Source organism: Tenrec ecaudatus, chromosome 9 (assembly GCF_050624435.1).
Source record: "Tenrec ecaudatus isolate mTenEca1 chromosome 9, mTenEca1.hap1, whole genome shotgun sequence".
Taxonomy (NCBI): domain Eukaryota; kingdom Metazoa; phylum Chordata; class Mammalia; order Afrosoricida; family Tenrecidae; genus Tenrec; species Tenrec ecaudatus.
Window position 1 is genome coordinate 96,338,891 of NC_134538.1, and position 20,158 is coordinate 96,359,048.

Here is a 20,158-nt window from a genome sequence, read left to right on the forward strand (position 1 = left end):
GATATAAGAACCTCTCTTTCTCTTCTCCTTCCCCTTCCCTGCGTGGTGGGATTCCTGTCTACCTCCATGGACAGCCCCATGTACACTGCTGACCCTGGAAGCCGACCTGGGAGCCGTTGGTACCTCGCTGTCTTTGGACGTGCACCATTCTGTAGCACCCATCTGTGATTGCCCTGCTTCCCCACCTCACCTTTCTGGGTCATTAGGCTGCACATGCGTGAGTCTGACGAGGTCTCCGGCTAGTACTGCACGCAGGTATTTGAATTGGACTGGGCCGGGATGTCTTCTTGACATAAAATTACTTCTGATATAAAGTTCTTTCCTATACACATATGAGTGTCAGTGCTTTTGTCTCTATAGACCACCCAGGAAATCATCGTGATCAAAGTTAAGATTCTTTTCTCCTTGTTTTAGATAATATTTTCTTGTGGTGAAAGTTTACCCAGCTCACTCGTTTCCCTGCTCCATGTATATCTCATTAAAAAAAACTGTTGACCTTTTGGTTATACTTTTATATGAAATTTTTATATGGAATAGTTATAGAATATTAGCATCTTCAAATTTATTTAGGAAACAGTTCACAGTGCTTTCATTTTTTTTCAGAAAAAAATATTTGATCTTTCTAACTTGTCTACTATGACAGTGGCTTAGAGTCCTGGTAATGTGGAGGCTAGATGTTGGACGGCTGGATTAGGTCAGCAGTTAAAACCCTCCAGATGCCCCTTTCAAGAAAGATACATCTTCTGTGAAGATGTACAGTTTATGAAACCCAAGTACGAGTTTAAGAAGCAAGTACAGGGTACTTGTACTCCATCGGATAGGGTCACTCTGAGTCATAAATCACCTGGGGTGGGAGTTTGGTTTGTCCTTATCGCAGTGATTAGCCTGGCATGTGTCATCTAACTGAACAGCTGAGCTGACCTATTGTTTCTATCTCACATTGCTGGTCGGTTTATTCTTCTATGCTCCTAATTAAGTATTAGAAGTAGATCAACAAATTAAAATGTATAGTTTATATATTTGGACACTCACAAGCTTATGTTTGTGATCAATTTATGTGCATGCCTCAAAAGTGAAGTTTCCCTTAGAAATAACGGATTTAGCCAAATATCCACTCAAATATTGCTTCATTCCTCCCAACCATAAACCAAAATCACTGCCGTTGAGCCTTTATTGACTCAGGTTCTCCCAGATGTTGACAAAGGTGGTTTCCTTGATGGTTATTGGAAAGCTCCATTTCTTAAAACTTTGGCCCCCATTTGAACTTTTTTTTTTCATGTTAGTATTAGTCTTCCATATTAGGACTACAAGTAATAAAACTTCATTAAGAAGAGAGAGAAATCTCTGCGGACATGCCTGCCATATAATCTATACTATTCTTCTTGGCTGGGTTCCTGTGATCTGGCCCTGCCTTTGATCTTATATTTCCCAATGACCTTCTAAGTTAAAAGCCTGCTTGGGTTGAGGGTTTCATTTTTTTAAAGTTCAAATTTACTTCAGTTTTTTATAAATAGAGCCTTCATCACCTCTCTTTCTTTGAGAAAGTAATATTGTATACTATTTTCAATGAAGGCTTGCATTACGTCCCGTTCTTTTGGTCTCAGGGTAGAGATGACCAGAAACTATCTCAGTAGTGGCTGCAATGATGGACTCAAATGTAAGAACAATTGTGAACAGGGCGGAACAGTTCCATTCTGTTTAACATAGTATCTCTGAGTCCGAACTGAATCAATGGTACCTAAAACAACAACACTATTCTTTTTTTAACATTTATTTATTTTCAATCATTTTATTGGGGGCTCATACAACTCTTATCACAATCCATACATACATCAATTGTGTAAAGCATATTTGTACATTCGTTGCCATCATCATTCTCAAAACATTTGCTCTCCACTTGAGCCCTTGGCATCAGCTCTTCATTTTGTCCCCTCACTCCCCGCTCCCCCCTCCCTCATGAACACTTGATAATTTATAAATTATTATTATGTTGTTATATCTTACTCTGTCTGATGTCTCCCTTTACCCACTTTTCTGTTGTCCATCCCCCAGGGAGGAGGTTATATATAGATAGCTGTAATTGATTCCCCTTTCCACCCCAGCCTCCCCCCACCCTCCCAGTATCACCACTCTCACCACTGGTCCAGAAAAGATCATTTGTCCTGGATTCCCTGTGTTTCCAGTTCCTATCTGTACCAGTGTACACCCTCTGGTCTAGACAGATTTGTAAGGTAGAATTGGGATCATGATAGTGGGGGAGGAAGCATTAAGGAACTAGAGGAAAGTTGTATGTTTCATCGTTGCTACCCTGCACCCTGACTGGCTCGTCTCCTCCCTGTGACCCTTCTGTACTTGTCCAATTGCCTACAGATGGGCTTTAGGTCCCTACTACACATTCCCCCTCATTCACAATGATTTGATTTTTTGTTCTTTGATGCCTTATACCTGATCATTTTGACACCTCGTGATCACACAGGCTGGTGTGCTTCTTCCATGTGGGCTTTGTTGCGTCTGAGCTAGATGGCCACTTGTTTACTTTCAAGCCTTTAAGACCCCACATGTTATATCTTTTGATAGCCATGCACCATCAGCTTTCTTCACCACATTTGTTTATGCACACATTTTTCTTCAGTGACCGGGCATCAAAGGACAAAAAATTATATCATTGTGTATTCACTTCCGTGATATAATCGCTGAACATTATTCTTACAGACTAGTTCATTCTTTCAGTCTTTGATTTTATTATATTTTTTCCCATGAATAGAGAACAATATTTATATCTTAAATAGCAACTCACAAGTGTTTAAGACCTCCCCAAAATAATACATCACAAAGAAAACAAAAAACATCATGATTAAGTGGGGTACGTACCAGCAAAGCAAGGATAGTTTAATATTAGAAAAACAATCCATGTAATTCATCACATAAATGAAATAAAGGAGAAGAAACTTGTGATTATATAAATTGATGCAGAAAAGGCATTCAGGAAAATTCAACATCCATTCCTGATAAGAGAACTCACCAGAATAGGTATAGAAGGGAAATTTCTGCATCTCATTGAATGGCGATAAGTCGAAATCATTTCCTCTTTGATCTGCAACTCAGCGCAGGTGCTCTTCATTATCTTTTTTGTTTAATGTAGTTCTTGATGTTTTAGCCAGATTCATAGGCAACAAAAAGAAATGAAAGTCATCCGCATAGGGCACCGAAGAAATTTAAAATGTATTTATTCACAGATGACATTATCCCATATCTAGAAGACCCCAAAGATTCAATTAAGGAATTGCTCAAACTAATTAAACAATTGGTAGCATCGCAAGCTGTAAGATGAAAATACAGAAATCAGTTGGATTCTTGCATATTAAGGATAGTGATACAAAAAATCCTTAAAATAAAACCATTTATAATAGCTACACAAAGATAAAATATTTAGGAATAAATCTTACCAGAGAAACAAAAGATTTATACAGAGAAAACTGCAAAACACTCCTCTGAGATATTCCTTCAGAATAAGTTATGCAAATGTTACTAGATACTATCTTCCTAGATAGGCAGGTTAAATATTGTGACAATGTCAGTATTACAAAATACTTTACAAAGTCAATGCAATTCCAATCCAATCCCACCACAATTTTCAAAGAGGTGGAAGAACTAATTACCAACTTTATATGGAACTGAAAGAAACCTAGGATAATTAAAACACTATAAAAAAACAAAGTGGTAAGCCTTTCACTCTCAAACCTTAAAACCTACTATATAACCACAGTGATTAAAAAGCCTGGTACTGGTACAATGATAGATATGAAGATGAATGGATTAGAATGGATTTATAACCAAGTACCTATAGACATCTAGTTTTTGATCAATAAATAAAACACATTAAATAGACAAGAGACATATTTTGAGTTATCAGTCATTTTTCATTCTTTTGCAGGTGGGGAATCCACAAGTAGTACTGGGAAACCTGGATCTTTACCTGCAAAAACACGAAACAAGGCCCATGCACAAAAACAAACTTAAAATGAATAAAAACCTAAGTAACTAGGGACAGAACTGAAGGACCCTAATACAAGGCCTAAACACACTACTGAGCATATGAAAAATATCCACACTATAGAAGACAAAATGAAGAACTGAGGCATATGAAAACTATGACATTTATGCACAATACGACTTCCTCAGAAAAGTAACCAGAGAATCCACAGATTGGGGAGAATATTCAGTAATAATACATCAGATATAGGGCTAATCCCAAAAGTCTATAAAAAAAATCTTAAAAAGAAAATCACAAATAATCCAATCAAAAAAGGGCACAAGACATAAATAGGCATTTTACCAAAGATGAAATACACGCAGCTAACAGTCATGTAAAGAAATGTTCAAAGTCATTAGCAATAAGAGAAATACAAATTAAAGCAATGAGATATCATCATACACCAACACTTTTGGAAACAATCCATTAAGGCAGAAGATATCAAATTCTGGAGAGCATGTGGGAGATAGGAAGGCTTTCACATTCTCAGTGGGGCTGTGGAATTGCACAGCCACGATGGAAACCAGGACGGCATCTCCTTACACAAACGCAAATCCAAGTACTTCGGGGACCAGCAATCTCTCCGCTGGGTATACACCACCCCCACCCCACCCCCAAATTAAGTATAACATGAGCAGGCATATGTACATCTACGTTTATTGCAGCAATTAACACAACAGCAAAAACATGTTAACAACCCAGAACTACAGAGGAATGGGTAAACAAGCTCTGGTGCATTTGTATTATGGAATTTTATGCATCAATAAAAAGCAACGATGACTCCCTCAAAGACCACAAGACACGACACACTGGAGAATATTATGGTTAGCACACAGACTTACAAAAATGAACATTTACAATCGCCATTGTTACAAGGAAAAAAGCCAAAAGAAGAATGGTGGTTTATACACCAATAGATAAGGTTTTGATTGCTATGAAAAGTCTAGGGATGGAGGTGGAAATGGAGAGTGGAAGGATGGGTGGGAAGTGGGGGTAAGATAAAAAACAAATGAAGAGTGTACCATGAAAAAAACCAACCCCCCAAATTCCTTACCTTCAGACCTACGTATTGGTCTGAGTGTCTAAAACAAAGGGCGGGAGAGGAATCTGCTTGCTTCAGATTACAGCATCTTAAAATGAGCCTGTATGTTTTCTGATCTTGCCATACGCAGCATACATTTTCATGATGCACTAAAAAACGAGAATGCTAAAGAGATTGTGCTGATAAGCCAGACATATTGTTTTCATTTTACTTATGTATGAGTAAGACTACCTCAAATTAGCTTAAGAATATTCACAAGAGACTATCTATTTGATGACCAAAACTTATTTTTTTGTAATAAGTCATCTCAGAATAGCAAATATATATGAAAAATACATTATGTTTTTGGTAGTCATCACATTTAGGATAAAACCATAGAAACCGCATTTTCTTCTTTTTTTAAGCCTTTGCAGGGCAAGTAATCAGATTCATAATTATAGCAGGACGTTCACCTTGAAAAGCCTTATAAACCCCACATGGTTTTTAGCAGAGAATAGAACACACCTACAGCCCTATATGCTTTAGTGTGCACGTAAGTAAATGTACACACAGCTATGTACTTGTACTCGCATTACATATACATACATATATAGTCACATCCACATGACTCTACCTGTGAGGTAGTAAGTAAAACGTATTGCTACAAGATCACAGAAGGCTTCAGTAAACAAAATATCAAAATGTGAAGCTATTATTTCTCAGTGCATGTACCTCCTCGGTCTACATAATCTTACAGTGATGTTTGCATCTCCCCGACCCTTCCTCAAAGAATTCTTGCTCTACACCACATCAAAGTGGCCACCGTGTCTTCCTAGAGGGACTCAATGAATGTTTCTTTTAAGACTTCCTTTTGTTTGGGGACCAAAAAGAAGTTTGAAAGAGCAAGATCAGAGTTGTGGGGTGTATCTATAGGGTAAGAGACTTCACAATGGAGTTCTAGGGCAGCTCACGTCACTCTTGAGGAGTGAGGAGGTACAATGTCGTGATGGGGAAAAATTCCTCTGGAAAATTTTCTTAGCCTTTTCCCCCACCAATACTGTTTCCAATTTTCTTAAAACTTATTTGTAATAAGCCCCTGTCATGGTCCTGAGTTCTTTAAGAAAGAAGTTAATTCCTATGACTCCCAGAAGAGGGTGTTAATGAACCAGCAAACTAATACATGTTCTATATATTTTACCATAAATATTAATCATATTTCTCTACCCTCTTGAAAATGCCCTCCTAGCCCTCAGCTTTTCTACTTCCCTTTACTTATGTCTTGTTGGACTCTGGCCTCGAGCCTTAGAATTCGCTAATATGAGATAGGGAAGGTTCTCCTTTCTAGAGGCAAAACGCATCATTGCATTATTTCTTACTTTAGAAGTACACATATATCAGAAGGCAAATAGCGTTTGAAGTGTTTGACGATCATCATCAGATTCTCCTTCAAGATGGGTTTTCGGGGGATTTGATACCATGCTGGCATACTCATCATCAATATATATATATATGTGTGTGTGTGTGTGTGTGTGTGTGTGTGTGTGTGTGTGTGTATAAACCTCAAAAAACCCGGGGGTTTAGAACTTGTGGTTTTCCGCCCAGGGTAACCTACCACAGAGCCCCTTTAGAAACTAGGCATTACTAACTCTGTAAGGTTATGTACTGGCATCTGGGGGGGGGGGGGGTTGTCATCTTTCTTAGCATTGTTTATTCTTACTTTTCACATTCTCTCTGTTTATTTGAACAATAGGGAAAAACATTGGCAACTAAGGTTTTTGTTGTTGTGGAGCTTTTTATGACCTAACTCTTTGTTTCATTAAAAAATTAGGATTTTTAGCAGTTTTATTGACATATAATTCACATACTGTACAATCCAGTAGTGTAAATATTTTAAAAACAATTGTGTAATCATCACTACAAATTCAGAACATTTTCTTCATTCTTGTACTCATTATTCTTGGCTCCCTATTACTCCCCTCCCCTGTATAACCCTAAGAAACAGTTGTTCCAGTTACATCTCTATAGATTGTTTTATATAGAGAAACTCATACAAAATTTAAAAATAGAAATCCCAACAAAATAAAATACAGGAAAATCTCAATCCAAAAAAAAAAGGAAAAATAGCAGTAAAACTAGGACAAATTTAAAATGGGTCAAAAGGGAATACAAACGAGACAGTATTAAATCTTAATCAAACTGCATCAGCATTAATATAGTGTGCCATGCACTGTCTGAGAGCACGTTCATTCACATCCCTGGTCAGTGGTCAGAGACGATTAACTAAAGGTCTACATGGGGACTCTGCAATGCAATTTGTGCTTTCACTGTCATTGATAGGCTTCTGTAGACCAGGTCCATGCTTAACATTTAAATTTTAATACTGTTCTTTCTTCCAGCCTTGGATTTTACTATTTTCAAACTTGGATCTCACAGGCTGATATGCTTCTTCCCTAGGGTCTTAGCTGACAACTCACTTAGATGGCTGCTTGTTTTATGATGAACATTGAAGACTCCAGACGCAGGTCTGTCTCATAGCTGGGTAAAGTCTGATTTTTTCACCACACTTTGTGATAGCGCTTCAATCTTCAGTGATCTGTTCATGAGGGCTAGCATCATGTAGGGCTATGTCATAAGAATTAATTGTTCTTAGATAAGGGTTAATGATCTAGTGCAAGTTCAAAATCCATTCATATATTTATGGTTTATGTATGTCCCTGGTCTACTTTAGAAGTATTATTTTATTGTGGAATATTATAAATATTCCCCGTGGGACATATAGTAATTCAATCAATAGCATGATTAATTTAGCCAATGATATAGAATTTAAAATACTGCTACCCAACTTATTTTGGGTCTTTTCTTTTTCTTGCATAATACAAAGCCAAAAAGTCACATGTGATGTGATTCACATAACAAACAAATAACAAACAAGAACAAAAAAGTCACTGTGACTTTCTAAATAGCTCTGTTAACTTTTAACTGGTGTCAGAGTTCGGAATCACTAAACAAAACTCTTCTCTGAATAGCACATCTGTCCAAAGACAGAGCTGAAGTTCACTAACTTATCCGTGGCTAACATTAGATTTCGACATTTCGTTACTTCTTATGATTGCAACATTGAGGGATAGCATGAAGCTTCCTCTGTTTTTTTCTCTCATTTTCTAATATGATTGTAAATGCTGCCTAAGCATGTTTGAAACTCATACGTATGTATGTTCCAAATCAGAACATCTTTTAGAAACCCAGACCTATAAATTCAGTAGCCTATTGACATCTCCTGTTAAACATCACATGTAAAACAAATTACACTTTTAAATGAAGTAAAACATACGTGAAGAAAAGTGCCTCTACCTCTCCTCTCCATTTACCACTGTCCTACCCCCTTACTATATAAACGAGTTACCTGGCCTGGGTTTGAACTGTATAATAACATCTATTGTATTATACATTTTATAACATATTATACATAGTAATAATATATTTCCATAGTGCACTGTAGTTATTGCTATAGTTCCTTGTGTAATGTCTGTTTTACATAAGCTGCCGGGCTCCCTGAATGTAGGACAGCACAGCCAAATGACAGGGTGGAACTTTGATCCTACCCATCAGTGGCGTCAGCCCTGCAGGGAATGATTCTAACATACAAGTGGTTGAGATGAGTCAGTCCAGTTGGATTGGGTGACATCTGGTTTTGGGTTTTTCATATATGTGTACACATGTGTGTACCCCAAAGAGCTTAGATTTTGATCATGATGATTTTGATTTAGAACATCAGAGTATGCGTGGGAGGGAAAATATCTGCTTATATGTTGGTATCATAAAGAGATGTGTGGGATTAAAAAAAGAAAAGCTATTAAGGTTGTATTTTAAGCATTGACAGTGCAGTTTTGCTTAGAGGGAAAATTTCAGTTCTTTGAAACAGCACCTTGGTAAATATTTTATGAATTAATGTTTTTAAACCACTCAGAACTGCTAACTATTGTTTTCCAGATTAATCACATGACTCTCATATAACTATAGGATGAACATATAGTCAATTAGTAAATTATAACTGCATGATGATGCTGATGCTAAGGAGGATTATAGGAAGCCTATTTCTAAAGGCTTTAGAGAAAGATTGGTGGAAAAAATGGCGAGGCCAGAAACTTAACTGGCTAATTTATTACTGGATAATAGTTCATAAGCTTTGAAGTGAGCTTTTCTACTGGATAGAAATCATTTACCATCATAACCAGAAAAAAATTCTGCAAATTAACTTGTCATTTTGCCTCCCATTGGCTTTAAATAATAACTAATGAGCCAAGCAAAGGAGAACATTCTCTTATTTAATTAAATAATCCACAGATGAGCTGGTTAAACAATGCTTCACTATGAAATAAGGATATGGGCCCTACCATTGCCTTCTTTTCAAAGTTTGATTATTATTTTTCCCAGTGGAAGTCTCCACTGAAGTTGACTGGTTAAAATGAAGGGGGCATTGGGTGGGAGGTCAGAGCCTAGGACTTGTAGTTGGGAATAAGATTACAGGATAAAACTCCTCACCGTAACAGGAGGCTTTTTCTTTCTTTTTTTGATTCCAAGGGGCTGGGGAAGGAGATAGAAATGAGAAGGAAGAATGTGGCTCAGGAGGGAAAGGTGCAGTGGACCCTACATGAGGATAGGTCCCAGAAATTGCAGTGGGGTGACCAAAACGTTTTGAGGACAGAAATACCTAGGATGTTTTTTGCTGTGTCGTGGGTGATGCAAACCGCCGCTTAACTTCTGTTGTTTAGTAATTCTCTTACGCTTCTAGACTAGTCTCTGTGTGCTTTCTCTTGTTATTTCTTTCTTTCTTTTTTTTGTGTTCTCTTTTTTTATTAATAAATATTTTTTATTGGGGTTCATACAACTCTTATCACAATCCATACATACATCAATTGAGCAAAACACCCTTATATATTTGTTGCCCTCGTCATTCTTTTTTTTTTCTTTTTTTACATTTTATTAGGGACTCACACTACTCTTATCACAATCCATACATATACATACATCAATTGTATAAAGCACATCCATACATTCCCCGCCCCAATCATTCTCAAAGCATTCGCTCTCCACTTAAGCCCTTTGCATCAGGTCCTCTTTTTTTTTTCCCTCCCTCCCCGCTCCCCCCTCCCAATGTGCCCTTGGTAATTTATACATCGTTATTTTGTCATATCTTGCCCTATCCGGAGTCTCCCTCCCCCCCCTTCTCTGCCGTCCCTCTCCCAGTGAGGAGGTCACACGTGGACCCCTGTAATCAGTTCCCCCTTTCCAACCCACTCGCCCTCCACTCTCCCAGCATCGCCCCTCACACCCTTGGTCCTGAAGGTATCATCCACCCTGGATTCCCTGTGCCTCTAGCCCCCATATGCACCAGTGTACAGCCTCTGCCCTATCCAGCCCTGCAAGCTAGAATTCGGATCATGGTAGTTGGGGGGAGGAAGCATCCAGGGTTATTTCTTTCTTTCTATGAGATGGACATGGGTCTGACTTTCATAGACACCTTATTTATTCATTAATTAATTATATATTCAATGAATTCTTGAGCCCAATTGTATAACAATATCATTTGAATTCCTGGCCAAACTGTGCTTAATCAGATGAGCAATGAAAGTAAAACGCAGCCATGTCAGCCCTGGCGGAGCTCCCATGCTGGTGTGATGCGTTCACAGGTGATGATGGCGTGTGGTGAGCGCCATGAAGAGTAACCGAATTCCGCGATGGAGAATGGCAGTTTGGAAATCGATCCAATGTTGTCATCAAGGAAAGTTCTTTTTAGGCAGAGACTTGAAGTACCCCATGAAAAGAGGGAAAGTATCCTGGGGAGAGGAACTGATCCGTGCCAAGATGGGGTCTGATAAAGAGCTTGCATGCTCGTGTACAGAACGAGCACTTTGGATGAGAGGGCTAGAATAGGTCACAGCGTGTTGGAAGTGGTCAGCATGGTGCTTCCTATATCTGTGAAAACTCTTTGCCTTGCGTGAGTTTTCAAAAGCATAAAGCCTTCAGTCTGCACAAGGCCTACAATAAGTTGAAGTTGTCTGTGCAATCTACCTGATAGTTGGGTTATTGCAGAGTACTGCGTTCTCTATTACAATATTCTTCAATGGCTTTTGACTCAATGAGCTTATTTTAGGGGTAAGGTGTAGGCTACATACACACACACAGGACTTTTCTCCAAATTTACTGCTTGTGTTAATTTTATGCATTTAAAGGGTTATTTCTTGAGGGGCATGCTTGCCATATGTTTCAGGGTGGGGGCTATGACTCCGAACTCACTGTGGGTTCCACCTGCACTTGCAAAGGTTGTTTTTTTTTTTTAACAAGATAGTTTTACAGTGACTTTTTACAATAGTATTTGGGAAAGATGGTCTTGGTGATACAAACAAAGCTGGAAATCTTATTATAGAGTTTTCCAGAAGCATTGACTTGTTCATAGCAAATACTTTGCTTCATCAACACTAAAGGCAACTATACACATAGACTTCACCACATGGAATACACAGAAATCAAAGGGACTGCTTGGGAAACAGAAAGGTTTCTCCCAGTTGTCTCCGCCAAATATATGCCAAACCCAAGATGCTGCTTACTACACATTGTGACTGACTATACACTAGGAGGTCAGTGAGAGTAGGTCAGAGGTTATTCTCCTTAATGGGATCTAGAGCAACCAGACTGTCTAGTTTGACTCACTCTAAGTAGGACCCACTCCCTTCTGATATTGTTCCCTTGAAGGAGTGTCCAAGGCAAGCATGGGACCACTCAAGGACGACTAAGCTTGGGCTACTATATTGAGTCTAAGGCCCACCCATCTTGCCACATATGTACCCCTATTCCCCTCCCTTTACTATTGTGTGTACACCCTAGGTCATCCCCCTCCTATTGCTTATATCGCCTATGTTATAACCCCTTCTCATTATGTACATTGTTATCTGTAATCAGAGGGCTTGCATGCCCCCAACGATATATAAACGTTGGTTAGAAATAAAACCTCATGAGAGATCTCTCCTGCCCTCTCGTCCCCCACTTCCACGTGTAGCACCAGGAGGAGCTGAGGTGAATATGCTACCATGGAATGTGTCTGACTTCTTTATTTTACTCTCTCCCCCCTCTCCCATTTCCCTATGACTTTACTATGCTCTTTATATATCTTAACCATACAATTGCACCTATCAAACCTGTGATTAGTTGTGGGGGACTGGCTGCCCCCATAGACTACATCTGTGGGAAGAGAAGATGGAGAAGCTCAATATCTGCAGCTAAACCCAGGCCAGGAGCTGACTGTGGAGCAGATCACCAATTGCTCATCAGTAAGTTCGGGTTAAAGCTGAAGAAATTGAAACATGTCCACAAGAGTCAAAATCTGATCTTGAGCCTATCCCACTTGAATTTTGAGAATATCCAGAACAGATCTGACACATTGAATACTAATGGTAAGCTGTGGGCGACATTATTCAAGAACATTATTCCTGAAGAAACTAAAGGACATTGGAAAGATAAAAAAGAAAAGATCAAAATGGATGCCAGAAGAAACTCTGAAACTTCTCTTAATCAGAGCAGCTAAGGCAAATGGAAGAAATGATAGAGTCAAATAGATGAATGGACAGTTTTAAAGGGCAGCTTGAGAAGACAAAGTAAAATATTGTAATGAAATGTGCAAAGGCCTAGGATTAGAAAATACAAAAAAGGAAGAACATGCTCAGTGCATCTTAAACTGAAAGAACAAAAGAAAAAATTAAAGTCTCAAGTTGCAATACTGAAAAAAATGGACAAAATATTGAATGATACAGGAAGAACCCAAAGAAGATAGAAAGAACCCACAGAGTCACTGTATCAAAAAGAAGCAGTCAACATCCTACCATTCCAGGAGGGAGCATATGAGCAAGACCCAGGGCAATGAAGGAAGAAGTTTAAGCTTTAGTGGAAGCAGGAGTCCAAACCACGGATCTATGATTAACTGAACACCAATTGAAATGTTTGCGCAGGCTGATGAAGCACTGGAAGCACTCACTCGTCTATGCCAGGAAATAGCTCAGCCAGCCAGTCAGTCAACTGATGGGAAGAAAGGACTCGACAGCATGTTTAAATTTTAGAACATCGTTGATATCACAAAAGTAAAATTGGCTCAAGATCATCTAACAACGGTTGCAGCAGTACATTGGCAGAAAGCTGCCAGAGATTCAGGCCGGATTCTGAAGAGTAAGTAGAACCCTAAGGGTAGCACTGCTGATGTCAGATGGATCTCGGCTCAGAGCTGAGAATACCAGAAAGATGTTTGCATGTGTTTTATTGATTAGGCCAAGGCATTCGACAGTGTGGATCACAAAAAAAATTATGGATAACTTTGAGACGAAGGAGAATTCCAGAACACTGTTTTGTGCTCATGCTGAACGTGTCCATGGATCAAGTGGCAACTGTGCCAAGAGAACAAGGGCATCCTGCTTGGTTGCACATCAAGAAAGCTGTGTATCGGGCTTGTGTCTTCTCACGGTGCACGGTCTATCTCTGTGTTGAACAAATCACCGGGATTATATGCAGAAGAATTTAGCATGAGGATTGGAGGAAGGTTTACTGCAGCCTTCGGTATGCAGATGCTACAATGGTGCTTGCGAAAAGTGAGGAGGCCTTGAAGCACTGACTGATACAAGTCAAGGACGGAAGCCTTCAGCATGGATTACAGCTCACTGTAAAGGGCCAGAATCCTCATGAGCACATCAGTAGATAGAACCACGATAAATGGAGGGAGGGTTGAAGTTATCAGAGATTTTGTCCTTCTTGGCTCCACAGTCAATGCTCATGGGAGCAGCAGTCAAGAGATCAAAAGAACAGAACCCGTTTGGAGTTTTGAAAAACAAAGATGTTACTTAGAGGATTAAGGTGCATTTGGTCCAAGGCATAGTATTTTCCATGGCCTCGTATACATGTGAAAGTTGCACATTGAATAAAGAAGACTGAAGAAGGATCACCGCATTCGAGTTGTGGTGCTGGAGAAGGGTACTCAAAGTACCACGACTACTAAAAGCACAAACGTGGAAGAAGTACGGCCAGAGTGGTCCTTAGAGGCAAGGATGCCAACTTCATCCTTCCCATTTGGTCAAGGTGTGTGGAGAGAGTAGTCTTTAGAGGACATCGTGGATGGTAAAATAGAAGGGCAGTGACGTAGAGGAAGGCCCTCAGGAAATGTAGTGTCACCGTGTCTGCACCAGTGGGCCAGGCCCAGGAACAATCATGAAGATGGGGAAGGGATAGTGCCTAAGAGCACTGCGACTTGGAATTCCCTAAGAGCACTGTGAGTTGGAACTCACTGAGGGGCACCGAATAACAACACACATCAACTTTGAAAAGACCACCTCCTCTAAGCTGCATCGAATAGCCCTCCGTGTAAAGTAGAAATCAATGCAGCCTACACTAGCCTTATGAAGTCTGAAAACCTTTCCCTAAGTAGTAGCCTGATTTTATGAGCATTACTTTTTGTCTCCTTTTAAGGAATTCTCTTTAAATCCTTTACTCCACAAGCACCACTTTATTTCATTGAAGACAATTCATAAGGAAGCCAACTCTCTCCTACCAGATTACAGCCAACGGCTTCATAAAGCACACACAATAAAGAGGCCTTTTAATCTCTTCAATAAGAGACCTCAATACCCAATAAATACTATGCTTCTTTTATTACTGATATCCCAGTGATAAACCTGCTGCTAGGTAGGGGCATATGTATTTTAAGCATATTAGTTTATATGCCATGAGCTTCCGTGCTGGAATAAAAATAACACTTATTAACTGTCTACAAACTTTTCTGTCCAATGACAGATTTTTTTCTCTGCATAGTGTATAATCAGTTCATACTGCTAATAATTTCTTCTGAATGTAACTCCTTGAGTCGCAGTACTAGTGGCAGCAGCACCAGCAGTACTTATACATTAAACACAAACAGTCTCCCTTCTCGGTGTCGAAAGTGAAGTGCTGAACAACAATTGGGTACTGGGAAAGAACGAAGTCCCTTCAGCTTAACAGGGACCGAGTGACGTCCAGCTACGAGGCAAAAGTGAACTACGCTTATGAACTCCAACATTTGAAGTGGTTTTCTCTGCTAAGCAGTTATAGAACTTCAAAACATAATGTATTAAAAAAAAAGAACCTGTGGGAAATTTTCTCAAATGTACATTGGGCCAATTTATGAGATGTTCATTAGAGTACTTTCAGGAGTGTATAAATTTTTGTTAACTTAGGAATTTGTGCCAAATGGCAATGTGAAAATGAGCGCAGCAGGTCAATTACATCATTGGTTTGCTGCCCCACAGTGGCCCACAGACAAATGGAAAGAGCTGCCCACAGTGTCTCTTACGGGGACAAATGAGATGGGCCGCACCGCCGAAACGAGACCTGACCAAAACGGCAGCTGGGAAAATAAAATTATTCGTTGAGGTGGTGTTTAAGTATGCTTAAAAAAATCACCATGGCTCATGACAAACGGGAGGGTGTGTGGAATAATTTACTGAATGCTATTTTGTGAAACCCTTTTCGAAAACAGGCTCATGTTAGATTTATTTTTTTCCATTAAAATATAAAGAGGCTCTCCATGATTCCTATCCTGTAAGAGAATTATAAGTTACTGGTTTGTTACATTTTTTATGTTTAGCTTGAAGCCTGTTTGCCTGTTGTATCTGACCTTGAATAATGAAAAAATAAACTTAAAGTAATAAAATATTACTTTCATCTTATCTATATTTTATTACTTTGGGTTTTTCCCCCTTTCGGATAACTAAATGTATGCATCTGATAGGGAGACAAAATTTAGAGCTGGGAAATAAAACTGAGATTTGGAGATTCTCATTCTTTTATTCAACAATGCTTCTTAAAAATAAATTATAGTAATATGAAGGTCAAGTTACTCTCAAGTTCTGACAAGAAAAAAAATTAACAGCATGGAGACTGATGATCAGTATCCTATATGCAAGAGTTTAGAAAACTTTTCCCACTATTACATGTAATTACATTTATTCACCTATAATTTTAATGTTAAAATTAGATAATAAAGCATCGAGTAAAAATGCATTCTTGCGTGCTTTCCCAGCTCCCTGAATGAAGGTCCCTTACATGTACTTTTTGACCGCATTTGTTGACCAGCAACGTTATTCCTGAAAGTGAGGAGCAACCACCACTTCAGGGGAGCTCTTTCCCTCAGCCAGTCGCCCCTCACTCTTCCCAGATCACTTTGCCCGGGAACTTTAGAATTAAAGCTGTTTTTATGCTTTCAGCAGCTCTCGTGCGTACATTATAGCAAGATTAAAAACAGAGCGATCATCATGGTTTATTTGCAACAAATGATGGCTGGGCCATCTTTTAAAACGGTGTCAGGGTCAGTTCAGTAGGCATGTCTCCTAAGGTCACCTAATAAAGTACTATATCTCTAAAATGTCACATCAGTTTCAGATACAATGTCATACCTAATATTTAAATACATTAGCTTCTTGAAAATAAATACAGTTATGAGTTATAAGGATACCTGGTGGCATGATAGTTAAGCACTTGATATAGCAGGTAAGCTCTTGGTTTTAGTCTTTCCCTGGTGGCCTAGTAGTTACATAGTTGGCTGTGATCTGGAAGGTCAGCAGTTCAAAGCCACTAGCCACTCTGGGGGAGAAAGATGGGGTGTTCTGCTTCAGTTGAAGGCTCAGCAATGCACAGGGGCGGTTCTACCCTGTACTCTAGCTAGGTTCACTGTGAGTCAGCCTGAGCTTAATGGAAGTAAGTTTGTTTGGTTGGTTGGTGTGGTTGGTTGGTTGGTTTGGTTGGTTGGTTGGTTTGGTTTGTTGGTGTGGTTGGTTGGTTAGTTGGTTGGTTTGGGATGGGAGAAAGATGTGGCAATCTTCTTTCAAAATGATATCTTCCTTGGAGACCTTATGGGATAGTTCTACTCTGTTTTGTTTTGTTTTATAATCAATATTATTTTATTGGGGCTCTTATAAATCTTTTAACAATCCATTCAATAATATTAAGCATGCTTCTACATATGTTGCCATCAACATTTCTCAAACAATTTATTGATCCCTTGGTATCAGCTCCTCTTTTTCCCCCTCCCTCCCCCTTTTCCCCACCCTTGTGGATCCTTAATCAATTATATATTATTGCTATTGTTATTTCATGTCTTATACTATCTGTTGTCTCCCTTCACCCACATTTCTGTTATTCATACCCTTGGGGGGGTGCTATATATCCAACCTTGTAATGGGTTCCCTTTTTCTCCCCCTTCCCCAGAACCCCCTCCCCATCATCCCCCTCCCTCATGATATCACTACTCCCACTACTGTTCCTGAGGGTTTTATCTGTCCTGAATTCCATGTGCCAAGAGCTCTTTTCTGTACCACTGTCTGTACTATGGTCTAGCCAGATTCTACTCTGTTTTATAGGTTTGCTATGAGTCAGAATAATCTTGACAACAATGGTTTAGGGTTGGAGTTTTATATAAGTTATACTAAATTGTTAAATTCCCTGATAGTGCAGTGGTTAAGTCATCTGCTGCTAATTGAACCAGCCAGCCACTCTGTGGGAGAAAGATGTGGCAGTCTGATTCCCCGAAGAGTTACCCCATGGGGCCCTTCTACTATGTCCTAAAAGAATGTTGTGAGTCAGAATTGACCTGGTGGCAATGGGTTTAGTTTTTTGTGTTGGTGCTAAGTTGTACACTTTTTAGTGTGGCTTTATCTTGTACTCTAAATTTATAAAGTATAATTAAAAGAGTATACTTTAAAATAATTCTGTGCAAAGAATACACTCAAGGTGGATCACAGATCTAGAAGTCAAACCCCAAACCATCAGGACCATTAAGGAGGGAATCGGGACTAATCTCAGAGCACTGGCCCAGGGAGCACATAGGCTCACTGCAACAGGGAAGGGGACACACACAGGTGATCTGGAAATCGACAAATGGGATCTAATAAGAATAAAACACCTGTGCACCTCGAAAGACTTTGCCAAGAGGGTGACAAGGCAACCCACAGACTGGGAGAAGATTTTTAGTAATGACACGTCAGACAAAGGGCTCATTACTAAAATCTACAACACCATCATGACCTGCAAAAAGAGGAAAACAGTTAACCCCCTAAGGAAGTGGGCAAAAGAAATGAGAAGAACTTTCACTAGAGAGATCAATATGGCCAATAAATATATGAGAAAGTGCTCGAAGTCCCTTGCCATAAGAGAAATGCAAATCAAAACAACCATGAGATACCACCTAACACCCCTGAGGCTAGCCCAGATCAGTAAATCAGAGAGCAACAAGTGTTGGAGGGGCTGTGGTGAAATAGGAACCCTCCTCCACTGCTGGTGGTCGTGCAGATTTGTACAGACACTGTGGAAAGCAATCTGGCGATACCTAAAGAAAATGGAAATTGATCTACCTTACGACCCAGCCATCCCTCTACTGGGCATATACCCGGTTGAAGCAGCAAATAAAACACGACCAGTCATATGCGCTCCAATGTTTATTGCGGCACAATTCACAATAGCAAAGACTTGGAAACAGCCTAAGTTTCCATCGATAGACGAGTGGATTAGCAAACTTTGGCACATACACACAATGGAGTATTATGCAGCACTAAAAAGCACCGATGAGCACATGAAACACGTTATTTCATGGGAAGAGCTGGAAGGAATTATGTTAAGCGAGGTAAGCCAGACCCAAAGGGACAGGTACAACATGAGTCCCCTGAGGGAAGTACAATCAGCATGACAGAAATGGGGCATTAATCCACCCAAGGGGAGGGTATGGTTTATATCTCCACAGGGAAAGTGGGACCAGACTTCAACCCAGTGTCGCAAGGTGTGAATGCAATATCCCGGCGTGGAGGAGGGAACCGGTGGAGAGGTCTGGGAGGCTGGCCCCAGCACCATAAATTAAGTGGATTCCTGCCCCTCCCCCGAAAAGAACTTGTTCCAAAGGACGACATTGACCCTGCAGCTATGGGAGATGGACATATTTGATCAGAGCACACGGGAGCAGATGAAGGGGCAGGAGGAGAGAGTGGAGCACAGCCTGGCCCACCAGGCCGTGATGATGATGTTCCTGAGTAGAGCAGCCAGTTCACAGAGAGAACAACATGGCTGGCCCTACTATGAGACATGATGCCCCTCAGTGACTAAGGGCGATACAGGGGACAGCACCGGAGACACAGTGTGGGAATTGCACCTGACCTGATCCCACCACACCGAGGCAAAGCACTGGGGGAGTGCAGCGGAACAGCAAGGGAATGGAGTGGCAAGGTCCCCAGGGAATGCTGAAAGTGGACTTTGGGGCCAGGGCGTGGTGCCCCAACAGACTGGACTGGAAAACGCTCCTAAGGGCCAGCAAAGATCCCTGAACTAACTACAAGCTTTTCTCTTGTGAACTGTTTTGTTCTGTTCTTTTTCAGTGGTTTGTTTTGGTTGTTTTGTTGTCTGGTTGTATACTGTTGCTTTGTGTTCCTCTGTCTAGTTTTCGTGCATGTTAGTGACTCCACAGGTCTGTCTGAATAGGACAGGCTGGATGAACTATCTGGATGAAAAACAACGGGACCGACAGTTCCGGGGGGACTTGGGGTGGGAGGTAGGGGGGGGTAAGGAAGTGGTGTTAACAAACCCAGGGACAAGGGAAAAACATGGGACCCCAAAGGGTAGAGAAGGGGGAGTGGCAGGCCTGGTGGGAAATGATCAAAGGCAAGGTTGCTTAGAGAAGAGGTATACTCTAGCCCAGGTGGCGATGAAGCATGGTAGTAGGGCAGGAGGAAGGTCAAGGGAGATGGAGGAAAGAGCTAGGAGTCAAAGGGCATTCATGGAGGTCTAGACAAAGACATTACATGCAAATATATATAGGAGGTTGGGGAAATAGATCTTTGTGTCTATATTTATAGGTCAAGTATTAAGGTGGCGGAAGGACCTTGGGCCTCTACTCAAACACTCCCTCTATGCATGAATACCTTCTTTTATTAAATTGGAACTCTATGATGCTCACTCTCCCGACACAACGGCTGGAGCCAAAGTGGGTGAACAAGTAAATGTGGTGAAGAAAGCTGATGGTGCCCGGCTATCAAAAGAGATAGTGACTGGGG